Below are 9,701 nucleotides of genomic sequence, written 5' to 3' on the forward strand. Positions count from 1 at the left end.
GCAGATGTAAAGGAGGAGGTGAATTTATACCTGTGTCAGGTTTGTCAACAGGAAACCCTTCTGCATAGGAAACATTTGTGTATGCTAGCTCGTAGCTCCTGTGGAAGCTTCCTCTCTCCTCGTTCCTTGCCTCCTTGTTTACACATCGATGGCCAGCTACTGGTTTTTCAGCAACTAAACCTAGACTTAAAGTAGATTACAGATAACAATAACCATATTGCTAATTCTTCACTGGGCACTGTAGCTGTTTAGGACTTAACCCCATTTCTCGGCTTAAAATCATAGACTTATATATTAGTGAGGTAGATAGCTGATATTCTATTACCAACATTATGAGGTCTGTTGGGAACCATACTGGTGCTTGCTCTCTATATTATGCCAATAGATATAATAACAAGGCAGCAAGGGCAGCACGGTTTAGTGCTGGTTTAGCGGATAAGGCTCTGGGTTACTGATCGGAAGGTGGAAGTTCGGGGTTCAAGCACCAGCACTGCCAGGCTCTGGGTTACTGATCGGAAGGTCAGGGGTTCAAGCCCTGGCCCTGACAAGCTGCTACTGTTGGGCCCTTGAGCAAAGCCCTTAACCCTCTCTGCTCCAGGGGCGCTGTATCATGGCTGACCCTGCGCTCTGGCCCTAACTTCCTGGCATGCTGGGATATGCGAAGAAAAGAATTTCACTGTGCTGTAATGTATACGTGACAAATTAAAACTCATTATCATTATCCAGTGGACATGTAGCTAGGATGAAAATGCCAAGGTGCACCCTGTTTTATCACAACACCCAATTCAAATGTCATCACACAACATGTGTAAGAATGTTTAAGTATCTGTGTAAAGGTATTATGTTAAATGCAAGATTCACTGATGATTGGCATAGCATTACTTGAAGAATCATCAGTTAAGCCACAAACTTTAGCTAGACATGTTAACCTTGTTAAACTTCTATTTAATCAATTTTTATGTAATCATTTATGGTTAAAATGTGTTGCGTTCCAATGAGCCTGATATTCCCAGCGAGACTAATTTGTCCTTTTCCTTTTTCTTGACAGGAATAAAAAGGTCATAAACTATAATTATGTCTGAGCTAGTAAACAAAGAGTCCTGCAGGATTTATTTCAGCTAAATAACAGTGGGTAATGGGCCAAGCAGCAAATTTGTTCTTTCACTCGTCTAGTATTGATATTTTCATTGTTGGGTTGTTTGCATTCTCTACTTTATCATATTTTATCACATAGCATATGTGCAGATGGCAACATGGTAGCATGCAGCGGCCACTTCAGGTCCACTAATATGGTGCATGCTACATGGAGCCTACACCAATTGGGAAACTTTTTAAACAGATGTACATTGGAAGCACTGGTGTACATGTCTATCAGTAACAAATTCTACTGAACATTGGAGAACAAAGCTCAGGAGGAATAAACGATGGACTGCAGGATGAGCTACATGACCTTGGGCTGCTACGCAAACCGGGCCCTGGGACCGCGGTATTGCCTGATGCCTCTGGCCAGAAGAGTGGGTGCCAGAAACAGTGTGCGAGGCAGTGGAAGCACAGAAAGTGAGCTGGTATACGTGCTAGGCTAAAGGCTAACCCTAGCCGTCTGTCTCTATGATCCATTGTCCTCTCCAATGTTCGCTCTCTCGAAAATAAACTGGACTTACTCAGTCTACAGCTAACTACCCAGCATGAAATCAGGGACTGCCGTGTTTTCATTTTTATGGAATCATGGCTCAACAACAGCATTCCAGATGCAGCCGTTTAGCTAGCCAGGCTAACCACACAACATGCTGACAGTATAGCCGCACTGTCCTGTGGACTGTGTGTTTACATAAACAACGAATGGTGCAGGAATGCCATTGTGGTTTCAAGATACTGTTTGTCACTGGTGGAGTTTAAGAATGCAAAATGCCAGCCATACTACCTGCCCAAGAGTTTACCACCGTGCTCACATTCGTGGTGTACCCTGCACTCAACGCTAATGCTAAGGAAGCGCTAACTCTATGGGGCTCAGCAACCTACAGATAGTGCACCTGGATTTTTCATTGTCGCCTGAGAATTTAACCACGCAAATCTGAAATCACTGCTGTCAAAATTCCACCAGCATGTTGATTTTGCAACCATGGTACAAACACTTTAGACCTTATTTATACCAACATTCCTGGTGCTTACAATGCTGCATCCCGCCCCCATCTCATTGGCTCAGACTACATCTCTGTTATGCTAATCCCAGCATACAAAATGCCAAACTGGTTCTGAAACAGGTGAGAACCTGGTCTGAGGGAGCCATCGCAACACTTCAGGACTGTTTTGAGCACACAGACTGGAATATGTTTAGAGAGTCTACTACATAGCACAAGCAGCCAGACTTTGAGGAATACACAACATCAGTGACTGGCTACATTAGCAAGTGAATAAATCACATAGCTTCCTTCAAGACCATCACCACACACACAAACCAGAAACCATGTATGACTGCAGAAGTGTGCTCGCTGTTGAAACCCCGAGACACTGCCTTCAGGTCTGATAACAAGGCAGCCCTCTGCAAAGCAATCTGTCAATCTGCTATCAGAGAGGCAAAGTGCAACTACACAGAAAGAATCCACCACCATTTCATAAACACCAAGGACACAAGGCATATGGGGCAAGGCATTCAGGCTATCACAGACTACAAAGCTACACCACTTGTCTGAGGTGCACACCTATCATCAAGAAGTGCTCTGAGCTGCTAGTCATGAAACACATAAAGTGTTAATAGCATGAATGCTGAGAGGGTTCTTGATGTGCTGAGTGGGGATATTCAAATGTGTCACCATTCAAATGAAGTTCCCTGGAGTTTCTCAGTGCTGTCAACACAGAAACCCCATTTGAGTGTGACCTGAAGTGTAACAGACTGCTAAGGACTGGCTTGGCTATGGATCTTCTGCACCAAGGACATAGCCCAATGAGGTGATTGACACTGCCACAGTAAAAACATCTGTGCTTGCAGCGGCATTTCTCTCTGTGTCCTTTGCTAAGTTTCATGTGCCCCAGTTGCATGGGCTTGGGAGGGACGCTGGCTCCTTGGAAGCTGTGGCAACTGTGAAGTACGTGTTCCAATCGGATGACGAGGTTGATGAGGAAGTCTAGAGTTTGTGGCTTGTCGCAGCATGCTATTTCGGTAAGCATGTCTGCGTTTAGCAGGACCTCACTCCACCTTCCTGCTCCACTGAGGATGTTGTTCTGCCTCTCTGCTCCACTGAAGACATCACTCATTCGTCGCTCCACCATCTTGTTTCATGGAGGACATTGCTCCCCCCTCTTGCTTTCTGGAAAACGTCCTATGGCTGTGGTCTTTGTGATGGCATTTTGCTTTTATTAGAATTCACTGTGCTCAGATTCTCTGCTTCTAGAAACTGAAACTATAGTTAATGCTATAGCTATCTGTGTGTGTTTGATTATTTACCAAGTCACCAGCCTACAGTGTGGAACTTGAGGATGAACACCCTGGCCCTAGTTCAGGAAAATGTTTCCATATGCTACAATTAGGTGTCCTTCAGCTCCCTAGAAGGCATGAACTGTCATTTGAACTCATGATCTAGAATGGTCTACTTTGAAAAAGCATTTTTATGAAAGTTTCGCGAAAATGCTTACATGCCTACAACTGGCTATATTTAATTAATTTATACTGTTTTGTTTGTTAATGCTAGGTTAGACTACCATTGAGTTGCAACAATGATAATATGATAACATCCATAGTGCAGTGTTAGTCTAAACAATATGCATTGTTGAACTGTCTCATTGTCTCCTATGTCTACATGAACTGGTACCAACAGATACAAGTAGTAGCCTAACTATTTTGAAAAAATTCCTTCAAACAAAGCTGAGATTTACTACGTGAGTTGTAATGTAACGTACAGTAGGTGTTTCTCTGTGTGGTTGGTTAGCAGCCAATGAGGAAAATGTTAATATTCTGAGTTTTCATTTCCACTGTTACTCTACTTTTACACTGTCCATCAAAAAGACATATTAGCTACATTTCCAGTAACAGCAATGAGACTTTTGGAGTCACCCAGTTGCCTAGCAACTGTGATTTCTCAACTTTAACCCCTCAGATGGCAAGCAAAAAAAAAATTCTAGCATTTGGGACAGATACTGATGACAAGATGCTTTTTTTTTTCTTCCATTTGCATCTGCATGTTGATGACTGACTTTTCTTTTCTGCCAGCAATTTTCTGTTGTTCAGAGGTCACTGGTAATTGCTGAGCTTGTCACTTGGTGCAGATGATGATATGAATTATGCACCCTGTCATTTCAGTACCTATTTTTCTTCTCTGCTTCTTTTAGGCATCCAAGCAACTAAAAAGACCTGCCTTCTGTATCATTAGCAAATCGATGATGGTTCGGTGTATCTGCTGATGTCTTGACATATTTATTTTAAAAACTGAATGTATAAGAACAGCTTAACATTGTTTGGTATCTGACGTTTGCATCTTTATTTTGTCTGGTAGTTTAGCATTGTGCAAACTGCATGCCTAAATCATCACACACTTACCTCAGTAACAGACTTGCATAAGTAGTTTATGATACAATATGAAACAATGTTTTGGACAAAATGGACAGAAATTATAGCCATTTTGATGTTGAAGTTAATTTCCTACTCAGGACATAGTTTGGTATCACTCCTTGTATGGATCTGACTCAGGTAGGAAGTGGGGCTTTCAGATTTCCGATTCTGAGATTCACATAATAATTAGGTTCCAGTTGTATTTGCATATTTGCATATTCAATTTATTAAATTTTAATTGTACAGAGATTTTAACAATGGACACTGTCACAAAGCCGCTTTACAGAAATATATAAATTCTGGATATAAATTTAGAAAATGTATCATATAAATGTATAAATTTTATCTCTAATTAGCAAACCAGTGGCGATGGTGGTCAGGAAAAACTCCCTGAGATGACATGTATGAGGAACAAACCTTGAGAGGAAACAGACTCAAAAGGGAACCCATCCTCATCTGGGTGACACTGGATGTGATTATAAATAATTTCTCTTCTCTTTATCCAACCACAAAACATTTTTCCATTAGCCTTCTGCCTTGTCCATATGATCTTTAGCAAATGCAGAGGGGCAGCAATGTTCTTTTTGGAGAGCAGTGGTTTTCTCCTTGCAACCCTGCCATGCATGCCATTGTTGTTCAGTGTTCTCCTTATGGTGGACTCATGAACATTAATATTAGCCAATAAGAGAGGTCTTTAGTTGCTTAGAAGTTATTCTGGGTTCCTTTGTGAAGGCTACAACAGGGGGGAGAGCTTTCGCTTATAGAGCCCCACTGTTATGGAACAGTCTTCCTATTAGTGTTCGGGACTCAGACACAGTCTCAGTGTTTAAGTCTAGGCTTAAAACATATTTGTTTACTCAAGCCTACCCTGACTAGACTTTCTATTATACTAATTCCCAGTCCTAATAATCTTTTCTTTCCCTCTCTCCTTCTGCCGAGCCACACACGATTTTATGGATATACTAGAGATCCAGATCCTTTCTGCCTCTGGATGGATCTCAAATCTTCTCCAATTCCAGACTGCTGGGACTATGGCTGCTCCTAAGGCCATACAGACTTCATATAAGTCAATAACGAACTTTTTCACTTTATCTGTTGTTACCCAGATGAGGATGGGTTCCCTTCTGAGTCGGGTTCCTCTCAAGGTTTCTTCCTCTTAAAACATCTTAGGGAGTTTTTCCTTGCCACCGTCGCCACTCAGTGGCTTGCTCAGTTGGGATAAATTTGCACCTTTAATATCTGTATACTGTGTTGATATTTCTGTAAAGCTGCTTTGAGACAATGTCTATTGTAAAAAAGCGCTATACAAATAAAATTGAATTGAATTGAATTTGTGACCTCACAGACTATTACAGGTCTTGCTCTTAGAGTGAGCTTCGTTGGTCTCCATTCCTGGGGAGGAGAACAATGGTCTTAAATTTCCTTCATTTGTACACAATCTGTCTGACTGTGGATTGGTGCAGTCCAAACTCTTTAGAGGTGGTTTTGTAACCTTTTCCAGTCTGATGAGCTTCAACAACTCTTTTTTTGAGGTCCTCAGAAATCTCCTTTGTCCGTGCCATGATACACTTCCACAAACAAGATCAGACTTTGATAGATCCCTGTTCTTTAAATAAAACAGGGTGCATACTCACTCACACCTGATTGTCATCCTATTGATTGAAAACACCTGACTCTAAATTTACCTTCAAATTTGCTGTTAATCCTAGAGGTTCACATACTTTTGCGGCTCACAGATATGTAATATTGGGTCATTTTCCTCAATAAATAAATGACCACGTGTAACATTTTTGTCTCATTTGTTTAATTGGGGTTTTCTGCATATTTATGCAGAAATATAGAAAATTCTAAAGGGTTCACAAACTTTCAAGTACCACTGTAATGGTCTACAAGTTCTTCTAATTATATAAGAATAAAAATAAGCTATATTATACATACATACAGTAATTATACATAAGTGTTAAAGACTCAAACTCAAATTCACTTTTCATGGTGTAACACAGGGCTCCCAGGGTGCTCATACTTTGGTATCTACCAGGGTGTCACACTTTGCATAAAACCTTTATCTAGAGCAGGGGTGTCCAATCTTATCTGGAAAGGGCTGGTGTGGGTGCAGTGAGGGAGTGTCACTTTTGGACTATGTGACATGGTGCTTACCATCCATCTTCTCAGGATGTTACAGATTAAATGTTCCTTCATTGCAACATGTGCTCAGTGGTGAGATTGAGTGATATAGTGACCAGGTTCTGGGCTTTGAGTAATTCTTCTCTGTAGTGTAAAACAATATAGATTACTGCGCGATAAGGAGCAGTATCAACAACTCAGTCTTATCTATTATCTGGTATTGATGAAAATGACCATAAGACAAGTGTGAAAATGACAACACGTGGTCATGGTCACAAGGTGATGGCTATTGCGACTTGGCAAGGAAATGAGCATACTGCTAACAATCCTAATTATTGCAACTTTTTCCACAGGTATTTGTTTCAAAAGCAGTTATTAGGCTAATTGATTTTTTTTTTTAAATACATCTCCCCAGAATGCTAAAGCCACTATACAACTTGCATACTAGATCCTGTACCTACATGTTTCTTTAAACAGATTTGTCCTGGAGTAATTGAACCACTTTTAAATATAATCAATTCTTTCCTTAGCACTGGCTATGTACCTAAATCACTTAAATTAGCAGTTATTAAACCCCTGATTAAAAAACCTGACCTTGACCCCTCTCAACTGTCCAGCTATAGACCTATATCAAATCTCCCCTTCATCTCTAAGATCTTAGAAAAGGTTGTAGCAAAGCAGTTATGCTCATACTTAGATAGGAATAACATTCATGAAATGTACCGGTCAGGATTTAGACCTCATCATAGCACAGAGACAGGGTTAGTTAAAGTAGTAAATGACATACTACTAGCCTCTGATCAGGATTGTGTCTCGCTGCTTGTGTTACTCGACCTTAGTGCAGCTTTTGATACTATAGATCACACTATTCTCCTTGATAGATTAGAAAATGTTGTTGGCATTAAGGGAACGGTCCTCTCCTGGCTCAGGTCTTATCTGACCGATCGTTATCAGTTCGTAGATGTAAATGGAGACTTCTCCACACATACCGAGGTTACCTTTGGAGTACCACAAGGTTCTGTTTTAGGCCCACTGCTTTTTTACTTTATATATGCTACCTCTAGGTCAAATTATTCATAAACATGGAATTAGCTTCCACTGTTATGCTGATGATACACAGTTGTATGTTTCAGCGAAGCCAGAGGACAGACAGAAGCTTAGTAAAGTTGAGGATTGTGTAAAGGACATTAGACGTTGGATGTTAACTAACTTCCTTTTACTTAATTCTGATAAAACAGAAATACTTGTATTAGGACCACGTGTAGCTAGAAATAAGCTTTCTGATCACATGGTTACTCCGGATGGACTTTGTTTCATCATGTGCAGCAGTAAAAGACCTTGGAGTGATTATTGACTCCAGCCTATCATTTGATGCTCATGCTGATAATATTACTAGGATAGCCTTCTTTCATCTCAGAAATATTTCTAAGATAAGAAATATATTGTCACTACATGATGCAGAAATATTAGTTCATGCTTTTGTCACCTCTAGACTAGATTACTGTAATGCCTTACTGTCTGGATGTTCCAGTAGGAGCATAAACAAACTCCAGTTAGTCCAGAATGCAGCTGCTAGAGTCCTAATCAGAACCAGAAGATACGACCACATCACCCCGATCTTATCCACACTGCATTGGCTCCCAGTGAAATCTCGCATTGATTATAAAATACTATTATTAACTTATAAAGCACTAAACGGTCTCGCACCACAGTATATAAGTGACCTTTTGGTTTTCTATGATCCGCCACACCTACTTAGATCAAAAGATGCAGGCTATTTGACGGTACCTCGAATAGTGAAGGCTACAGCAGGGGGAAGAGAATTCGCTTATAGAGCCCCACAGTTATGGAACAGTCTTCCAGTTAGTGTTCGGGACTCAGACACAGTCTCAGTGTTTAAGTCTAGGCTTAAAAGGTATTTGTTTACTCAAGCCTACCCTGACTAGACTTTCTATTATACTAATTCCCAGTCCTAATAATCTTTTCTCTCCCTCTCTCCTTCTGCCGAGCCACACACGATTTTATGGAGATACTAGAGATCCTGATCCTTTCTGCTCTCCAGACCTACCTGATCCGTTTTGGATGTCCTGCCTCTGGATGGAGCTCTCATCTACTCCAATTCCAGATTACTGGGACTACAGCTGCTTCTAGGGCCAAACAGACTCCATATAAATCCATAATGAACTTTTTCACACTATCTGTTGTTACCCAGATGAGGATGGGTTCCCTTCTGAGTCTGGTTCCTCTCAAGGTTTCTTCCTTTTAACATCTTAGGGAGTTTTTCCTTGCCACCATCACCACTGAGTGGCTTGCTCAGTTGGGATAAATTCGCACCTTTAATATCTGTATACCGTGCTGATATTTCTGTAAAGCTGCTTTGAAACAATGTCTATTGTAAAAAGCGCTATACAAATAAAATTGAATTGAATTGAATTGAATCTTTTCATCATGTACAAAGTATGTAGAGCTAATGATCTGTAAAACTGAAGAATGAGATTAGAACTTGCGTTTTTTGTTATAACAGTCCAGTGGACCAGAGCCTATCAAAAATTAGGTCTATAGAGAGCAGAAACAACTTAAATCCACATCCAGTTTCTTCTCAAACTTAGTCCATGACAGACAAATCCTTTTTCATACACCTCTCATTGACATTTAAAAGAGAAAGCACTTGTGTAGCTGTTACAGTTGACTGTAGTTGTTTTGTAAATTCTCCTATTCATTTTAGAAACAAACTCAATGTTTAAATGAAGGAGACGGTGTATACAGTGCTGTGAAATGTATTTCTTCTTTTTTTGTGTACATCTCATATTAAATTGTTTCAGAAATAAAACCTAAGATAAAACAAAGGCAACCCATGTAAACACAAAATACAGTTTTAAATGATAATGTTATTTATTGAAGCAAAAAAAAGTTATCCAATACCAACTGGGCCTGTGTGAAAAAGTATTTGCCCCAATAGTTACTAATTACCAATCTATGAAGCTGCATTTATAATGGTGTTCAGCTGGACTAGACGCAACCAGGCCTGATTACT

The sequence above is a fragment of the Ictalurus furcatus genome, chromosome 10 (assembly GCF_023375685.1).
Source record: "Ictalurus furcatus strain D&B chromosome 10, Billie_1.0, whole genome shotgun sequence".
NCBI lineage: Eukaryota > Metazoa > Chordata > Actinopteri > Siluriformes > Ictaluridae > Ictalurus > Ictalurus furcatus.